The 20,188-nt window shown below is 40.4% G+C and overlaps 1 protein-coding gene and 1 non-coding gene across 2 annotated transcripts in view; both read left to right on the plus strand.

Moving 5' to 3' along the window:
* The window catches only part of ERC2 (ELKS/RAB6-interacting/CAST family member 2), a 1,048,627-nt gene that overhangs the window by 657,399 nt on the left and 371,040 nt on the right, over positions 1-20,188 (plus strand). The window lies entirely within an intron of this gene.
* LOC116762985 lies at positions 10,495-10,610 on the plus strand. The gene has a single exon (XR_004352402.1). It is a non-coding gene; the product is annotated as a U5 spliceosomal RNA (small nuclear RNA).

Here is a 20,188-nt window from a genome sequence, read left to right on the forward strand (position 1 = left end):
GCTCCAAGTCACTGAAGACTTACAGGACAAGGCACAGCATGGAGGTGGGGAGGGCTTTGGATGTTCTTGGTCCCTGGAAAGTACTTAATAAAAGTTTGATAAAGGAATGAATGAATGCTGATGAAAATTTGACTCTTGCTAGCTGCCTCTTCCTCCTTTCCCCGATCTTATCCACCCCTGCCTTCTCTTCCACCCAATCTCCTCTTTCTTCTCTCTTCCTCCTTTCCTTTCCTTTTCCTTATGTTCTCTCTCCTCTTCTTCCTTTTTCCTCTCCCTTTCCTACCCCTGTCCTGGTGCCCTATAAAGTGAGAGGGGTCAAAATATTTTCTTTATTTTCTCAACATAATGGTTGTCTTGCTAGATTCTCATTTTGACTGTTGGGCAGGAGGCAGACCGAGCCCCTGGGAAGAAGAGAGAGAGAGAGAGAGAGAGAGTGTATGTGTGTGTGTGTGTGTGTGAGAGAGAGAGAGAGAGAGAGAGGCGGCGGGGGGTGGGGGCAGGCAGGGAGAGACACACACATGCATGTTTCGGGGCGGAGGAAGGGCCAGCTCTGGCAATCTTGCGTAGAGAATGAGATGTAGAGGGGAGGCCACTCAGTTCTTCAGGAGCAAAGCAATTGAGAACTATAGGCTGAAGCCAAGCCGCCGGTCAAGAACTGCCAAGCTCTTTTGTTTTCCAGTCACAGAATTTGGGAACCAGGGGATGGTGAACATTGAAATGCAGTGTTTGACTTGATCTTTGGGTTAAGCCAATATCCGTGGGATCTTAATTTGAACCTACAGGAGGCTTTGGCCAACTTCTTTGAGAATCTGTTGTTACTCACACCCAACCCTTCGCTTAGTTGAAGAGATTTGCAGAGTACACTGTGGCTAGTGCCAGCACAGTTATGATAAAAGTTAAATTGTCTTTCTGTTCTGTTTTGAAAATGGTGTCAGTGTGTTCACTTTATGAGCCCTGAGCTTGGTGCTTCTTTCTCTTCCTGGCTCTATCTCTGGATGTTTTCTTGTAAAACTTTCCCTTCAGTGCATTTCTAAGGTTTTATTCTAAGGCAATATGGGATTGGGTATGCAAAGTGGTTATTCTCTGCTCTCCCTTCCATTCTTTGGGAGGGGAGACTGTGCCCTGGGAAGCTGCTCCCTGTATAGTGCATTGCTGGGGTTCCTCTGCTGGCTGACTTCTGGTTGGGTCCAGGGCCTATAGGAGGCACTGCAGGAGATGGGAGGGTGGGAAGAGAAAAAGGCTAGAGAATTTCCTCCCTGTTCCCTGCTTGCACTGGGGCCACATCTCTGGCAGCAGGGACTTCTCTCATGACTGTAGCTCCTCTTAGCAGTGCCCCATCCATGGTTCCCACTGGCACTGGGATTAACTCATGTTTCCTTTGCCCCTTCAGCCCGAGCTGCAGTAAGAGCCACCCCTTACTGGCTGCAGTAAGAGCCAGTTTCTGGGTGCCTCAACGCGTTTGTTTTATGAACCCTGCCCACCTCTCCTCTGTAGTCCTTTCATTGAACTTTCATTGAACTCTCCTCAGTGGACTCATCTGTGGTGAATTCTGTTTCCGGCCAAACCCAGACCAGTACAGTGGGGAAGGCCATAGGCTGTGGTCACGTGTGTGAGATTTGTTAGGATGATTTGAGAAAGCATTGTTAAAAAATGTTTACATTTCCCATAGTAAGTAATTTTGGAAAAAGAAGCAGATTGCTTGACGCTACAGTCAAAACACTAAAACGAAACTGTCATTCTGTGATTTTTTTAAAAAAACAGTTGCTTTTCAAATGACCTTTGAACATGAATGACTGCTGCTGCCCTGACCCCAGAAAGATGTGAAGCTGACATTCCCAGAGTCAGCCTCAGTCTTAGGGCTAATGAAAATAGCCCCCTGCTCCCGCCATATACAAGGAAAAAATATTCCTCCCTTATTCTTTAGGCTTAGGGAAGTTGGTTTGACTGAACAAGGAAGAATTTCTTGAGATGGGAGGAAAGAGAGCATTCTAGAGGTCCTGGGCTAGAGCACAAGTCAGCTGCCTCCAGGCCATGGGTAACATCCTTAGATCCAAGCTCAGGGCATTTGGGGTTCCCATAAAGCTGAGGGCGTTGCATCTTTGGTCAGCAACTGCTCTAATGCGGCACTTCAGCCTGAGGTGCAAGCTCAGCACGCCTACTCATTGATCCAGTCGCCTGTTCAGTCGCTGACTCATTCATAAAACAAATCATCCAGGAAGTCATTTATTTATTGAGAGAATGAATGAACAATCTGATGTCCAATTATAGGATTAGAAATCTGAATGTAGAATTACAGCTGGGAAAAGTGTGCAAAAAAGGAAATGTCTCTGGGGCCATGAGAGCGTCCTAAAGGTAGTAGAAGGGCTCCCTGAAGATAAGCCATGATGTGTTGGATGAGAGTTCATTAAATGAAGAGCCAGGGATGGTGAGTGGAGTCAGGTTGGGGAGTACATTCTAGAGGAGGAGACTGCCTGTGCAAAGGCCCTGTGGCAGAAGGGAGAAACATGCCCTCCATTAACTCACAGGAGGCCTGTGTGGCTGAAGCACAGAGACAAAGGGGGAAAGCAGGATTGATTGAGGTTAGAGGGATGGCAGAGGCCAGACTACCCAGGACCTTAGGGGCCATGGTCAGATAGTTGGTACTTATCCTAAGAACAGAAACCCATTGGGGTGAAGTCACATGATCAGATTATGATTTGGAAATAATAAAAAGCAATTACAGTCTACTTTCCATGTGCCAGAAACTTTTGAAGAGCTTTGAACATATAAACAATATCTTCACAACATTCTCTAGGATAAGTACTGTTGTCATCCTCATTTTACTTTTGAGGAAACAGAGGCACAAAGAGGTTAAATAACTAGCCCAAGGTCACGTAGCAAAAGTGGGATTTGAACCTCTCAGCATTGTCAAGTAGTCTGGCCACATGCATGACCACCACACCATACAGATGCTTTTGTGTGGAGGATAGTTTTGGATGTGGGCATACTACTTGGGAAGCTGCTGCAGTCTCTCGGGTAGGGAGAGCTTGTCCTAGGATGGTGGCAGTGGAGATGGAGAGGAGTGGAAGATTTCAAGAGACCCGCAGGGAGCTGAATTTACAGGACTGGGTTTAGATTGGCTATAGGAGTGGTAGAGACAGGCGCCCCTCTCTTTCCCTTCTTCCTGCCAGCTCTGTGTTCTTCTCCCCTGAACACTTTCATGCCTCCACGCAGGGGGGCTGTGAGGGAATTGTTGTGGCAAGTATTGCTCTAGTCCAGGGGTTCTCAACAGCAACGCTACTGACACTGGGCTGGTAAATTCTTTTTTGCAGGAGGTGTCCTATGTTTAGTAGCATCCCTGGCCTTTACCTACTAGGTGCCAGGAACAGTCCCCGTCCTCCACTTGTGACAATCAAAAATGTCTCCAGATATTTCCAGAAGTCCTCTTTGAAGGCAAAATCACCCTTGGTTGAGGAGTGCTGGTCTACTCCTAGCCTGCATACATTTACAGTTTCTCACCTTGGACCAGCAGCCTACCTCCTTCCTGGAATACTATGAGCCTTGAGCCAACGTTAGTGGCACTAGTAAAGTTTTAAACTGGCCCATGCCCTGCACATAGGCCTTCTGCCCTCTGGAGGCAGGCGGCCCTAGACCAGGTAGATTCATAAATCTTAGAAAGAAGCCTTCCCACTACTTAACAGTGTCATCCATCTTTAGTCTTTAGTAGGTAGCCTAGATAATTGTCTGTAATTCAAGGACATTTTCTTTGGGGACATAGACTCACTCTTCAGTTCTATGCAACTGATTTCAATGTGAACTTTCTGTAATCTACTCTCATGTTCGGGCATTGCCTGTAATCTTATGTTTCTGGAACAACGGTTTCCTAAATAGCTCCAAAACTTTCCTGTGGATACTTTCTTTCTTTGTTTTTTTTTTTAAATCTTTATTGGAGTATAATTGCTTCACAATACTGTGTTAGTTTCTGTTGCACAACAAAGCGAATCAGCCATAGGCACACACATGACCCCATATCCCCTCCCTCTTGAGCTTCCCTCCAATCCTCCCTATCCCATCCCTCTAGGTCATCGCAAAGCACTGAGCCGATCTCCCTGTGCTATGTTGATGCTTCCCACCAGCCAACTATTTTACATTCGGTAGTGTATATATGTCGATGCTACTCTAATTTCACCCCAGCTTCCCCCTCCCACCCCATGTCATCAAGTCCATTTTCTATGTCTGCCTCTTTATTCCTGCCCTGCAACTAGGTTCATCAGTACCATTGTTTCTTACTTTATTTATTTTTATTTTATTTTATTTTTGGCTGCATTGGGTCTTTGTTGCTGTGCGTGGGCTTTCTCTAGTTGTGGAGAGAGGGGGCTACTCTTCATTGCGGTGTGCGGGCTTCTCATTGCGGAGGCTTCTCTTTGTTTCGGAGCATGGGCTCCAGGTATGCGGGCTTCAGTGGCACGTGGGCTCAGTAGTTGTGTGCTCTAGAGTGCAGGCTCAGTAGATGTGGCACACGGGCTTAGTTGCTCCGTGGCATGTGGGATCTTCCTGGACCAGGGCTCAAACCCGTGTCCCCTGCATTGGCAGGCAGATTTTTAACCACCGCACCACCAGGGAAGCCCAGTACCATTTAAAAAATTTTTTTAGCTTACATATGTATGCACTAGTGTACAGTATTTGTTTTTGTGTTTCTGACTTCCCTCTGTATGACAGACTCTTGGTCCATCCACCTCACTACAAATAACTCAATTTAGTTTCTTTTTATGCCTGAGTAATATTCCGTTGTATATATGTGCCACATCTTCTTTATCCATTCATCTGTCGATGTACATTTAGGTTGGTTCCATGTCCTGGCTATTGTAAACAGTACTGCAGTGAACATTGTGGTACATGTCTCTTTTTGAATTATGGTTTTCTCAGGGTATATGCCCAGTAGTAGGATTGCTGGGTCATGTGGTAGTTCTATTTTTAAGGAACCTCCATACTGTTTTCCATAGTGAGTGTATCAATTTACATTTCCACCAACAGTGTAGGAGGGTTCCCTTTTCTCCACACCCTCTCCAGCATTTACTGTTTGTAGATTTTTGGATGATGGCCATTCTGACCGGCGTGAGGTGATACCTCATTGTAGTTTTGATTTGCATTTCTCTAATGATTAGTGATGTTGAGCATCCTTTCATGTGTTTGTTGGCAATGTGTATATCTTCTTTGGAGAAATGTCTATTTAGGTCTTCTGCCCATTTTTGGATTGGGTTTTTTGTTTTTTTGATCTGCTTGTATATTTTGGAGATTAATCCTTTGTCAATTGCTTCATTTTCTCCCATTCTGAGGGTTGTCTTTTCATCTTGTTTATGGTTTCCTTTGCTGTGCAAAAGCTTTTGAGTTTCATTAGGTCCCGTTTGTTTATTTTTGTTTTTATTTCCATTTCTCTAGGAGGTGGTTCAAAAAGGATCTTGCTGTGATTTATGTCATAGAGTGTTCTGCCTATGTTTTCCTCTAAGAATTTGATAGTGTCTGGCCTTACATCTAGGTCTGTAATCCATTTGTAGTTTTTTTGTGTGTATGGTGTTAGGTAGTGTTCTAATTTCATTCTTTTACATGTACCTGTCCAGTTTTCCCAGCACCACTTATTGAAGAGGCTGTCTTTTCTCCATTGTATGTTCTTGCCTCCTTTGTTGTAAATTAGGTGCCCATAGGTGCGTGGGTTTATCTCTGGGCATTCTATCCTGTACCATTAATCTGTATTTCTGTTTTTGTGCCAGTACCACATTGTCTTGATTACTGTAGCTTTGTGGTATAGCTTGAAGTCAAGGAGCCTGATTTCTCCAACTCCATTTTTCTTTCTGAAGATTGCTTTGATTATTCAGGGTCTTTTGTGTTTCCATATGAATTGTAAGATTTTTTGTTCTAATTCTGTGAAGAATGCCACTGGTAGTTTGATAGGGATTGCATTGAATTTGTGGATTGCTTTGGGCAGTATAGTCATTTTCACAATATTGATTCTTCCAATCCAAGAACATAGTATATGTCTCCATCTGTTTATGTCATCTTTGATTTCTTTCATCAGTGTTTTATAGTTTTCTGAGTGCAAGTCTTTTGCCTCCTTAGGCAGGTTTATTCCTAGGTATTTTATTCTTTTTATTGCAATGGTAAATAGGAGTGTTTCCTTAATTTCTCTTTCTGATTTTTCGTTGTTGGTGTGTAGGAATGCCTGAGATTTCTGTGCATTAATTATCTATCTTGCAACCTTACCAAATTCATTGATTAGTTCTAGTAGTTTTCTGGTGGCATCTGTAGGATTTTCTATGTATAGTATCATGTCATCGGCAAACAGTGACAGTTTTACTTCTTATTTTCCAATTTGTATTCCTTTTCTTTCTTTTTCTTCTCTGATTGCTGTGGCTAGGACTTCGAAAACTATGTTGAATAAGAGTGGCGAGAGTGGACATCCTTGTCTTTTTCCTGATCTTAGTGGAAATGCTTTCAGTTTTTCACCATTGTGTATGATGCTTGCTGTGGGTTTGTCATATATGGCCTTTATTATGTTGAGGTGGGTCCCCATGCCCGTTTTCTAAAGAGTGTTTATCATAAATGGGTGTTGAATTTTGTCGAAAGCTTTTTCTGTATCGAGGTGATCATATGGTTTTTATTCCTTAATTTGTTAATGTGGTGTATCACATTGACTGATTTGCATATATTGAAGAATCCTTGCATCCCTGGGATAAATCCCACTTGATCATGGTGTATGATCCTTTTAATCTGCTGTTGGATTCTCTTTGCTAGTATTTTGTGCCGGATTTTTGCGTCTATGCTCATCAGTAATATTGGCCTATAATTTTCTTTTTTTGTAGTATCTTTTTCTAGTTTTTGTATCAGGGTGATGGTGGCTTTGTAGAATGAATTTGGGACTGTTTCTCCCTCTGCAGTTGTTTGGAAGAGTTTGAGAAGGATCAGTGTTACCTCTTCTCTAAATATTTGATAGAATTCGCCTGTGAAGCCATCTGGTCCTGGAGTTTTGTTTGTTGGAAGTTTTTAAATTACAGTTTCAATTTCATTGCTCATGATACGTCTGTTTATATTTTCTAATTCTTCCTGGTTCAGTCTTGGAAAATTGTACCTTTCCAAGAATTTGTCCATTTCTTTGTGGTTCTCCATTTTATTGGCATAGAGTTGTTTGTAGTAGTCTCTTATAATTCTTTGTATTTCTGTGGTGTCAGTTGTGATTTCTCCTTTTTCATTTCTAATTTTATTGATTTTTGTCTTCTCCCTTTTTTTCTTGATGAGTCTGGCTAAGGGTTTATCTTCTCAAAGAGTCAGCTTTTAGTTTTATTGATCTTTGGTATTGTTTTCTTCATTTCTATTTCATTTTTTTCTGCTCTGATCTTTATCATTTCTTTCCTTTTCCTGACTTTGGGTTTTCTTTGCTCTTCTGTCTCTAGTTGTTTTAAGTGTCAGGTTAGATTGTTTATTTGAGATTTTTCTTGTTTCTTGAGGTGAGATTGTATTGCTATAAACTTCCCTCTTAGAACTGCTTTTGCTGCATCCCATGGGTATTGGGTCATCGTGTTTCCATTGTCATTTGTTTCTATGTAATTTTTAATTTCCTCTGATTTCTTCAGTGATCTCTTGGTTATTTAGTATCACACTGTTTAACATCCATTTATTTGTGTTTTTTACAGTTTTTTTCCTGTAATTGATTTCCAGTCTCATTGCGTTGTGGTCAGAAAAGATGCTTGATGTGATTTCAATTTCCTTAAATTTTCCGAGGTTTGGTTTGTGACCCAAGATGTGATCTATCCTGGAGAATGTTCCGTGAGCCCTTGAGAAGAAAGTGTATTCTGTTTTTTTTGGATGGAGTGTCCTATAAGTATCAATTAAGTCCATCCTGTTTAATGTACCATTTAAAGCTTGTGTTTCCTTATTTATTTTCATTTTGGATGATCTGTCCATTGGTGAAAGTGGGGTGTTAAAGTCCCTTACTCTTATTGTGTTACTGTTGATTTCTCCTTTCATGGTTGTTAGCATTTGCCTTATGTATTGAGGTGCTCCTATGTTGGGTGCATAAACATTTATAGTTGTTATGTCTTCTTCTTGGATTGATCCTTTGATCATTTTGTAGTGTCGCTCCTTATCTCTTGTAACAGTCTTTATTTTAAAGTCTATTTTATATGATACGAGAATTGCTGCTCCAGCTTTTTTTTCATTTCTGTCTGCATGGAATGTCTTTTTCTGTCCCTTCACTTTCAGTCTATATGTGTCCCTAGGTCTGAAGTGGGTCTCTTGTGGACAACATATTTATGGGTCTTGTTTTTGTATCCATTCAGCCAGTCTGTGTCTTTTGGTTGGGGCATTTAATCCATTTACATTCAAGGTTATTATCAATATGTGTGTTCCCATTACCATTTTCTTAATTGTTTTGGTTTTGTTTTTGTGTATCTTTTTCTTCTCTTGTGTTTCCCGGTTAGAGAAGTTCCTTTAGGATTTGTTGCAAAGCTGGTTTGGTGGTGCTGAATTCTCTTAGCTTTTGTTTGTCTGAAAAGCTTTTGACTTCTCTGTTGAATCTGAATGAGATCCTTGGTGGGTAAAGTAATTTTGGTTGTAAGTTTTTCTCTTTCATCAGTTTAAGTATATCCTGCCACTTCCTTCTGGCCTGCAGAGCTTCTGCTGGAAAATCAGCTGATGACCTTATGGGGATTCCTTTTTAAGTTATTTTTTGTTTTTCCCTTGCTGCTTTTAATATTTTTTCTTTGAATTTAATTTTTGTTAGTTTGATTAATATGTGTCTTGGTGTGTTTTCCCTTGGGTTTATCCTGTATGGGACTCTCTGTGCTTCCTGGACTTGGGAGACTATTTCCTTCCCCGTGTTAGGGAAGTTTTCAACTATAATCTCTTCACATATTTTCTCAGACCCTTTCTTTTTCTCTTCTTCTTCTGGGACCCATATAATTCGAACCTTGGTGCATTTAATGTTGTCCCACAGGTCTCTGAGATTGTCTTCAATTCTTTTCATTCTGTTTTCTTTATTCTGCTCCTTGGCAGTTGTTTCCACCATTTGTCTTCCAGCTCACTTATTTGTTCTTCTGCCTCAGTTATTCTGTTATTGATTCCTTCTAGTGTATTTTTCATTTCAGTTATTGTGTTGTTCATCTCTGTTTGTTTGTCCTTTAGTTCTTCTAGATCTTTGTTAATCATTTCTTGTATTTTCTCAATCTGTGCCTCCATTCTATTTCTGAGATTCTGGATCATCTTTACTATCATTACTCTGAATTCTTTTTCAGGTAGATTGCCTATTTCCTCTTCATTTATTTGTTCTTGTAGATTTTTACCTTGTTCCTTCATCTGTGACATATTTTTTCGCCACCTCTTATTTTTTTTTTTTTAATGAGTGGGATTGTGTTCTTGTCTTACTGGTTGTTTGGCCTGAGGCTTCTAACACTGGGGTTTGTAGGCTATTGGGTAGAGCTGGGTCTTGGTGCTGAGATGAGGAATTTGTGAGACCTCATTCTGATGAATATTCCATGGGGTCTGAGGTTCTCTGTTAATCTAGTGGTTTGGACTTGGAGCTCCCACTGAAGGAGCTTTTGCCTGACTCAGGGCTCGTGAACCAAGATCCCGCAAGCTGCCTGTGGTGGCAAAAAAATAAAACAGAAAAATAACAAAGTAAAATTAGACTAGGAAACTAACAGATATGTTAGAAAGGATGTAAAAATAAAAATATAGATGAATCAACAACTGGAAGGTACATGAGTACCATAATAGTGAAAAAGAGGAGGAGGGAAAAGAAAAAAAAAGGGGGCGGGGGGAAGGCCTTGACTGTGGAGGGGGGGGGGGCCTAAGCAAGGGCAAGCTTTGGGTGGTGGGCAGCGCCAATGCTCAGGACCCGCAGGGCTGGAAAAGGCACTGGGGGCTGTAGGGGGTGGGGCTTAGGCTCAAGGAACAGAAGGGGCCCAGGCGTGCCCCCCACCCCTGGTCTCAGAGGGCAGGGGCTGTCACCTGTGAGTCCAGCAGGCTTCCGGGACTCGAGTGGGTGGGGAAAATGTCCTCCTCTCCTTTCCTGTTCCTCCTGTCTGGGAGGGCCTCTCCTGCCTGCCTCTCCTGATCTCCCCGGCCTCCCTCCTATGCCCCCAAGGCCCTACGTGGCTTGGAGGGAGCTTTGGAGGGCAGGGGACTGGCCTGGGAGCTCAGCAGGCTCCCCAGACCGAGTGAGCAGGGCAGTCACCCTCTGCTTCTCTCCTGCTCTTCCCAGAGAGTCCCTCCTGCCTGCCTCTCCTGATCTTCCCTGCCTCAGGGGCGCCGATCCTGTCTGGCCTCCACTTCTCCTCCCCCATCAGTCCCCTTACATCCTAGTGGTTCACTTTGGGGTTCCGTCTCCTTTGGTATCAGAGTCCCCCCACTAGCAGCCAGCAGGCGCCTTAGTTGTGTGGAACTGCTAACTCTGCATCTTCCCACGTGGCCACCTTGACTCCCAACTCCCCTGTGGATACTTTCATTTCTTAGGAGGTGTTTCATACTCTTGTTTCTTTTCAGACCGAATAAGTCTTTCACCTTTTACTAAAGATTTCCATGGAGAAGGCCTTTCAATGAAGAATATATTGAAGTTAGATAAGCTTCTCATTTAGAATGATGAATTTATCAAATGCCTATATTTAGAGAAGAGATTTTTTTTAACATCTTTATTGCGGTATAATTGCTTTACAATGGTGTGTTAGTTTAGAGAAGAGAATTTTAAAGAATTTTGGTTAATTGAAAGTTCCCTACTAAAGAATATTTTTTAAAAAGTACCTTGAGAAGCCTGCCTTTTAATGTAGGACCCATGCAGGTATCTGGGGAGAAACACCAAAATGAGATCTAAGTCTAATATTGATGAGCGCTGGTTTTGTCTTTCTTTAAAGCAGGGGGTGCTTCCATAGGACAGAGAGGCATACTCCTGTGAGAATCATCTCTTTTCTAATTGATGGCTCAATGGGTTTGGGTAAATTACTGCTAAACCTTTTTTTAAAAATGTCTATTACATACAAAAGTAAAATGAAACTCCACATACCCTTCACCCAACTTCAGCAATTATTCAAGTCATTGCCAGTACTGTTTCCTTCCTATCCCACATTTCCCCACTTCTATCCCTGGGTTATTCTGAAGCAAATCCCAGACATTATATCATTTCATTCATAAATATTTCAATATAAACATTCTTTTTTCAGATAAACATTTGTGACACCAAATTACAAACACGTCAAGGTGGAGAACACTTCTAACAAAGGCTTTCCCCCATAAGGTTGAAACCCACTGGGACCCAAATGTGAGAGGCTTAGGTTCTAATTTTTTTTTTAAATGTTGTTATAAAGCAGCAAAATGGACCATTTAGTGGTATTATATAGGGAAATCAGAAAGATTTACAACACTTGACACATTCTTCAGTTGATTTTCAGCTCTATTCACCCTGGCTTATGCCTAAGTCTCAGTGTTCCCAGGACTGATGTGATTACATCATGGGTAGAGTTTTTGTTATCTTTTGGTGATTATGGACATTTGTACACATGACTGGAAGGGTAGGCCTTTCTTGATCTTGTCTCTTTTCAACTTCTTGACTGCATGGTAACTCTTCAGGTTTTTTGAAGAAAGAAAACAAACAACAACTTCCAAAGTGTGACCATGAACTGATGATTGGTCGCATCTTCTATGCCTAAGGTTTCTTGGGTATTGATTAATGGTAGCTTTTCTGCAGGGAATGTAACTGAGGTTAAGCTTTCTTTGTAATAAGATTAAACTCCTGAATCTCTGCTGAAGACTGAACATAACCATTTTGCTTCTTGCACTATTTTTGTTATTGATGACATGTGCTTGCCTCCAGAAGCTCCATTTCATTGGGAAAATTTTTTTTCTGTAGTTGCTCTAGAGCATTTGGTCATTAATTAATTCAATCATAATTCACTGAGCAATAACTAGGTTCCGCCCACTGCCCTAGATGCTGACCTAGTCACGGCTCAGACATAGTCCCCATTTTCCCAGACCTTAACTCTAGTCTTGATGTCTTCATTATCTGAATGTCTTTTGTACAACCAACCTTGGTGATTTGAGGGAGCAATAGAATGGTTTCCATATCCAAATATCATCTTTGCCCTTCTCTCCCTCGACTAGGTTACCATGGGATATCTTCTGGTTGAACCATATTTTTGTCTTGGGCTTGGTATTCAAATCTGGTTACTCTACAGGGGAATGATTCAAGAAGGCATAACATGTGGGCCAGGGACTTGGGCAGCAGTCTCACCCTGGTTGCAGTAGAAGGTGGAGAGAGTTGTCCCAGAAGGATAGGGAAATGTGAAGGCTAGGGTCTCACACCACAACAGACTTTATATCCATCACATTTTCGTTGACAGTTAGCCTTGAGCCAAGCAAGACTTCATGGTGACAGTTAGTGTCATCATGGGAACTTAGTGTTTCATATCACCAGCCTGTCCTCTCATCTGGTGTTGTTCCCTAAACTCCTCAACAGCATTTCTGAGAAGGGGTCCTTTAACCTCTACCTGGCACCAGGATTGACGAGGAATACATTAGCACAAGGGTCAAGGACCTGGGCTTTGAGGGGAAAGATGACTTGGATTTAAATCTCTGCCTTGCCGCTTACTCTACTGGCACTGTGACATTGACAAGTGTATAAATGACGTTACCTTGCCTGTGGAGTTTCTCTGATGATTAAATGAGTTAATACATGTAAAACACTTAGGATAGATCTGATACTTAGTAACTCTTAATAAGTCTACTCCTCAGTGTTCTCTCTTCAGAGAACCCTCCCTTGAATGTTTGCCTTTTGTTGTACTGTAATAACTTTCTTCATCATTTCACCCTCTTGCTTTTTTTATTCTTTTACATTTTGCTTTTTGAGGCTGCTTAAGCACTTAGTCCTTCTTTATAATTCTTGAGTATTTAAGGCTGTTCTCCTGTCTTGTCCTGTCCCCAGTATCCTCCATGCTGTAGAATCTTCTCATCTCCAAAGTATCCAGTTCTTATTTCTCTTCTTGTAACAGGTTTACAGGACCCTCAGTATTCTAACCCATCTCCATTCGAAATTCTGTGGATTATTTTTTTGTGTATTCCACAGTTAGTCACTGGGCACTTTCTATGGACAGGGCACTGAGTCTGACCCTGGTGACGTGGTCCCTACCTAGTGAAGCTCATGCACTAATGAGGAAGATGGAGTAAGTACTCTGATAAGGAAGGTTCTGGGGGGTATTGGGACATCTAATCCAGATTGGAAGGAAGTATGAAGGTTTAGGGAAGCTTCCAGGAGGAATGAATGGCTGATATGAGACCTAATGGGTGAGAGAAGTGAGCCAGGTAATGAAGGGGGATAGGAGGAGTGTTTCATATGGGACTTACTATCAAATACAAAATTTAAATGGCCAACTAAAATAATGCAGTGATTAAATAGATTGGGTCCTGCTAAAAGCCCAAAACAGCTCTGGAAGCTTCTGCTGAAAAATGGCCACTTACATGGGGATGGGGATCAAAAATGTCACCCCCAGAAGTATGCAATAATAGCTAACCTTCTACCACATCATCCTTGACTCCTAACCTTATCTTTGCCTTAAAACAAACAGTTTCCCCTCCAAGCAGGTTAGAGCCCCCTTTTCCCTCCATTCTCACATTCTTCTTGACATGTGGCCATTGAAAGTTGGCTACTAACTCAAGTCATTTTTCCCAAGCTGCCATTAGAGATGCTATCTCCACAATGTATAGTAACATTGTTTACATTCACGTTGGTCAACTGTAATTGAATATGAAATTTTCAGCATTACCTTTCCTTCATGATGTTGTTGGAAATAATTTATATGTTTATAATAAGAAAGGATTTTTAAAAAAATAAGGTACACAATGAAAGGGGTTCCCAGAACTGGTCTGGAATTTTTCAGGGAGATATTGAGCATGGAAAATATTTAAAACTCCAGCTTGGAGTTTGCTGTTTAATGCACCTAAAAGTGTATACATGAAACTCTGTGGCAGCAAACTTGAACCACTTTCCATCGCATAACCAACTGTTTTATTATTTTAATATTTGAAATAATACAAAAAATTTACCAAAAGAATATAAAACCTTAGGAAGAAAAGAGTTGATTCCTGCCAAGGTGGACCTCAGCCAGATTGAGCCTCTACCCCTTAACATCTCGAAAACATGCTTTCTTCTTTAAGCTTTATTAACTGAGGAATTAATGATGATCAAAATGGGATAGTGTTTTTATTAAGCAGCAGCCAGTGGAAGACCAGGAGAGCCTCAGCCTCTGATGTCAAAGTCCACAGGGCAAGTGCTCTCCAAAATCAGATGGGAGAGAAGGAGAGCTGGCTTCTTCTGTTGCCAGGGATTGCTTTTGCTTTCTGTCTTTGTAAACTGACTGAATTATGCACTTGTCTCCTGAACTGTCTTAGCGTCATTTCCTTGGGCCAGAGCAGAACTGATCAACTACAGGCTCCAGGGTTCTTAAATCCAACCAACAAACCATTTCCAGGAATGCAGCAAATGTTCCTGCATCTTAGACACAGGTTATATTATCCCCAGCTTGCCGCACCTGCAGGGGCAAAGCCTGCCTGTTGGAGATGCAGGGCTTCATTGTGCACGTGTATTTGTGTACAGACCACACACACATTACTCACGCTTTCTGATAAAACCCAGAGGAGGTATAGAGGCTACTTCATTTATAGATTAAGGAACCACTAAATTCATCTTTAATATGTTGAAATGTACACAGGGTCAGTAAGGCAGGAGAGAAGACGAGGATATATGTTATCATCATGGAAGGGTCAACTGAATATAGAAAATTATCTGTAATAAATCAGAAATTCTGTGATTGCTACATATTTTAAACAGTATAATGGTTTGGATGATGTAGATTCATTGTGTTATTATTATTCAAGATAAGACTAATAAATTATATTTGTGTAAAGCTTTGTAATTATAAAAATGCTTTCTTCTTGTATAACATTTTCAAGTGACTAATAGCAGTGAAGTTACATCTCTTTTCATATCTGAAAAATCAAGTATAAGTACTACTTATTTTGAAAGAGACTTCTCTTTTTAAAAACAGAAATTAAATGTGCATATTATAAGAATACTGACTAGCAGCAAGAAGAAAGCATTTACCCAAGAAAAAGAGTTGACATTCTGATTTTTTTTTCTAGTCTCTTTTTCCTTGCATACATTTTGCATAGTCATGATTGTACTGTTACTGTTTTCTCTCAATCTTTTTCATTTACATGGAGTAATGCTTCTCATTCTCCAGTTAGTATAAATTTCTTTGCAAAATTGAAAATGGTAGGAATAGTGCATATACAGTCACTGTGGGAGAAGGGAATCCTTATAGTTTGGTTAGGAACTATGGACAGGGTTTAACTACTCAAATCAAATCATAAAACACTTACTGAGTACCTACCTACCACATGCCAGGCTCAATTCTTGGCACTGTGTTTGGGCAGTGGGATGGTGGTGGCTGGTAAAGGGCTATGAAAATGACTAAGACCTACAGCAGATGCTTTCAGTGAGCTTACACTTCAGTTAAGAGGAGAATTAAGAAAGGAAATTAATAAGTAAATAAGGGAGAACAGTAGTTAGGAAAGAACTTAGAAAAGAAGGGAGGAAAGGAATTGACCAGGGAGGCAGGGACAAAAGAAGAAAAGAGGAAGGAAGGAAGGAAAAGGAAGGAAGGGAAGAAGGGAGAAACCAAGGGAAGGAGGGAGGGATGGAAGGAAGGAGGGAGGGATGGAAGGAAGGAGGGAGGGAAGAAGAAGAAATGACACCAAAACCCAAGAAACCATAAACACCTATTGAATTTCAATATTCAGATTATAGAAATCATTTAAGGCAATGAAGAATATCACAGGACAGTATAAAATCAAAATTTCAAAAAATTTATCAAGATTGACAGTATCTTGATGATAAATAGTCTTTTTAACTTCTCTAGATTCTTCCTGTGTAAAATTCTCAGGACATCTTGAATACCAGGTTTCTCTCTGAAATACTCATGATAAAGCATACTTGAGTATTGTTGCAATTGAAGAAGAAACTATTGCTAAATGTGTATATGAGATATACATAAAAATGTGTGGACTATCTATTTCTGAAAACTTGAAGCTATGTAAAGGGCTCTCTCATGCTGTATACAAGAATTAACTCAATATGGATCACAGACCTAAATGTAAGCATTATAACTATTAACACTCCTACAATAAAACATAGGTATAAATCTTTGTGACCTTGGGGTAGACAGAGCCTTTTTAGATATGACACCAAAAGCATAGACAACTAAAGAAAAAAATAAATTGGACTTCATCAAAATTAAATACTTTTGTGCTTCAAATGACACTATCAAGAAAAGGCAATCCACAAAATGGGAGAAAATATTTGCAAACATATCTGGAAAAGAACTTGCATCCAGAATATATAAAGAACTCTTACAACCCAACAATAAAAATTCAAGTAACTCAATTTTAAAAAGGCAAAGGATTTGAATAGACATTTCTCCAAAGAAGATATACAAATGGCCTATAAGTACATGAAAAGATGCTCACTATCTTTAGTCTTTAGGGAAATATAAATAAATATAAATCAAAACCACAATGAGACACCACACCCACTAGGATGGCTGTAAGAAAAAAGACAGACAACAAGTGTTGATAATGATGTGGAGAAACTGGAACCCTCATACATTGACGATGAGCTTGTAAAGTGGTGTGGCCACTTTGGAAACACAGTTTGGTAGTTCTCTGGAATGTTAAACACAGAGTTCTCATGTGAAACAGCAATTCCACTCCTAGGTACATACCGAAAGGAAATGAAAACATATATCCACACAAAAACTTGTACATGAATGTTTCAGCTGGATTATGAATAATAGCCAAAAGGTAGAAGCAACCCAAATGGATGAATTGATGATAAATGGATACACAAAGTGAGGTATATTCATATATGAACTGTTATTTGACAATAAAAAGAAATGAATTACTGATAGAGTCCTCAACATGTAAGAACCTTGAAAACATCATGCTAAGTAAATAGAGCCAGTCGCAAAAGACCACATATTGTATGATCCATTTTATATGCAAATAGGCAAATGTACAGAGACTGAAAATAGATGAGTGGTTGCCTAGGGCTGGGGGGAAGAAGTGTAGGATGACTGCTAATGGTATGGAGTTCTGTTGGGGTAATGCAAATTTTCTAAAATTTGATTGTGGTGATGGGTTCACAACTGAATATACTAAAACTCATTTACTTGTACACTTTAAATGGGTGAATTGTGTGATATGTGAATTATATCTCAATAAAGCTATTAAAAGGGGGGCTCTGCACAGTGTTGTAAAATCTACCTGACTCAGTGCTAGGAGCTGAAAGCAGGGAGAGAGGATTGCATAACTAGTACATTGTATTATAACGTAGACATGTACAAAGGACTTTTTCAGTGGTTCCACAGAGGTGAGAGAGCAATTCATTTAGCCTGTGAGGTGGGGAGAACTCTGAGGAGTGATATTTAAACTAAGTTTAAAGATTGATAGAAGATCAATGGGTAAAGGAGTGAAAGTATCTTAGGGACATGGGTAAAAAGAACTAAGTAAGGACTTATTAAATGGGAGATATGGTGATGATGGTGGTGGTGGTGATGATGACCCCAGTGATGATAGTCTTGGTTGTGGTGATGGTAATGTTGAAGGTAATGATGGTGCTGATGATGGAGATAACAACGACGATGATGGTGGTAATGGCGGTTGTGGAGATGATTTTGTTTTTTAACGTCTTTATTGGAGTGTAATTGCTTTATAATGGTGTGTTAGTTTCTGCTTTATAACAAAGTGAATCACCTATACATATACATATATCCCTATATCTCCTCCCTCTTGCGTCTCCCTCCTACCCTCCCTATCGCACCCCTCTAGGTGATCACAGAGCACCGAGCTGATCTCCTTGTGCTATGTGGCTGTTTCCCACTAGCTATCTATTTTACATTTGGTAGTATATATAAGTCCATGCCACTCTCTCACTTCGTCCCAGCTTACCCTTCCCTCTCCCTGTGTCCTCAGGTCCATTTTCTACATCTGCATCTTTATTCCTGTCCTGCCCTGAGATTCTTCAGAACCTTCTTTTTTTTTTTTTTGAGATTCCATATATATGTGTTAGCATATGGTGTTTTGTTTTGTTTTGAAACCAAGCAATAATTTATTTGAACACTGATAATAATTATATTACAATTTTGGCTAAAACATTTTAAGAAGAACATTGTTTTTATGGAGTAGGCCCTTTTTAATTTGACTCCTTTATTTATTTATTTGAATTTTATTTATTTTTTTATACAGCACATTCTTATTAGTTATCCATTTTATACATATTAGTGTATATATATGAATCCCAATCTCCCAATTCATCACAGCACCACCACCACTGCACCCCGCTGCTTCCCCCTCTTGGTGTCATACGTTTGTACTCTACATCTGTGTCTCAGTTTCTGCAAACTGGTTCATCTGTACCATTTTTCTAGGTTCCACATATATGCGTTAATATACGATATTTGTTTTTCTCTTTCTGACCTACTGCACTCTGTATGACAGTCTCTAGATCCATCCACGTCTCTCCAAAGACCCAATTTCATTCCGTTCTATGGCTGAGTAACATTCCATTGTATATATGTACCACATCTTCTTTATCCATTCGTCGGTCGATGGTCATTTAGGTTGCTTCCATGACCTGTCTATTGTAAATAGTGCTGCAATGAATGTTAGGGTGCATGTGTCTTTTTGAATTATAGTTTTCTCTGAGTATATGTCCAGTAGTGGGATTGCTGGGTCATATGGTAATTCTATTTTTAGTTTTTTAAGGAAACTCCATACTGTTTTCCATAGTGGCTGTATCAGTTTACATTCCCACCAACAGTTCAAGAGGGTTCCCTTTTCTTCACACCCTCTCCAGCGTTTGTTGTTCGTACATTTTCTGATGATGCGCATTCTAACTGGTGTGAGGTGATACCTCATTATAGTTTTGACTTGCATTTCTCTAGTAATTAGTGATGTTGAGCAGCTTTTCATGTGCTTCTTGGCCATCTGTATGTCTTCTTTGGAGAAATATCTATTTGGGTCTTCTGCCTATTTTTGGATTGGGTTGTTTGTTCTTTTAATATTGAGCTGCATGAGCTGTTTATATATTTTGGAGATTAATCCTTTGTCCGTTGATTCGTTTGCAAATATTTTCTCCCATTCTGAGGGTTGTCTTTTCGTCTTGTTTGTAGTTTGCTTTGCAAAAGGTTTTAAGTTTCATTAGGTCCCGTTTGTTCATTTTTGTTTTTATTTCCATTGCTCTAGGAGGTGGATCAAAAAAGATCTTGCTCTGATTTATGTCAAAGAGTGTTCTTCCTATGTTTTCCTCTAAGAGTTTTATAGTGTCCAGTCTTTCATTTAGGTCTCAAACCAATTTTGAGTTTTTTTGTTGTTTTCTTTTTTGTGGTATGCGGGCCTGTCACTGCTGTGGCCTCTCCCGCTGTGGAGCACAGGCTCCGGACACACAGGCTCAGTGGCCATGGCTCATGGGCCTAGCTGCTCCGCGGCATGTGGGATCCTCCTGGACCGGGGCGTGAACCCACGCACCCTGCATTGGCAGGCTGGCTCTCAACCACTGCCCCACCAGGGAAGCCCCCTGAGTTTATTTTTGTGTATGGTGTTAGGGAGTGTTCTAATTTCATTCTTTTACTTGTAGCTGTCCAGTTTTCCCAGCACAACTTATTGAAGAGGCTGTCTTTTCTCCATTGTATATCCTTGCCTCCTTTGTCATAGATTAGTTGACCATAGGTGCGTGCGTTTATCTCTCGGCTTTCTATTCTGTTCCATTGATCTGTATTTCTGTTTTTGTACCAGTGCCATATTGTCTTGATTACTGTAGCTTTTTAGTATAGTCCGAAGCCAGGGAGTCTGATTCCTCCAGCTCCGTTTTTTTCCCTCAAGACTGCTTTGGCTATTCGGGGTCTTTTGTGTCTCCATGCAAATTTTACGATATTTTGTTCTAGTTCTGTAAAAAATGCCATTGGTAATTTGATAGGGTTTGCATTGAATCTGTAGATTGCTTTGGGTAATATAGTCATTTTCACAACATTGATTCTTCCAATCCAAGAACATGGTATATCTCTCCATCTGTTTGTATCATCTTTAATTTCTTTCATCAGTGTCTTATAGTTTTCTGCAT

The sequence above is a fragment of the Phocoena sinus genome, chromosome 11, assembly GCF_008692025.1.
Source record: "Phocoena sinus isolate mPhoSin1 chromosome 11, mPhoSin1.pri, whole genome shotgun sequence".
In the NCBI taxonomy this organism is placed as follows: domain Eukaryota; kingdom Metazoa; phylum Chordata; class Mammalia; order Artiodactyla; family Phocoenidae; genus Phocoena; species Phocoena sinus.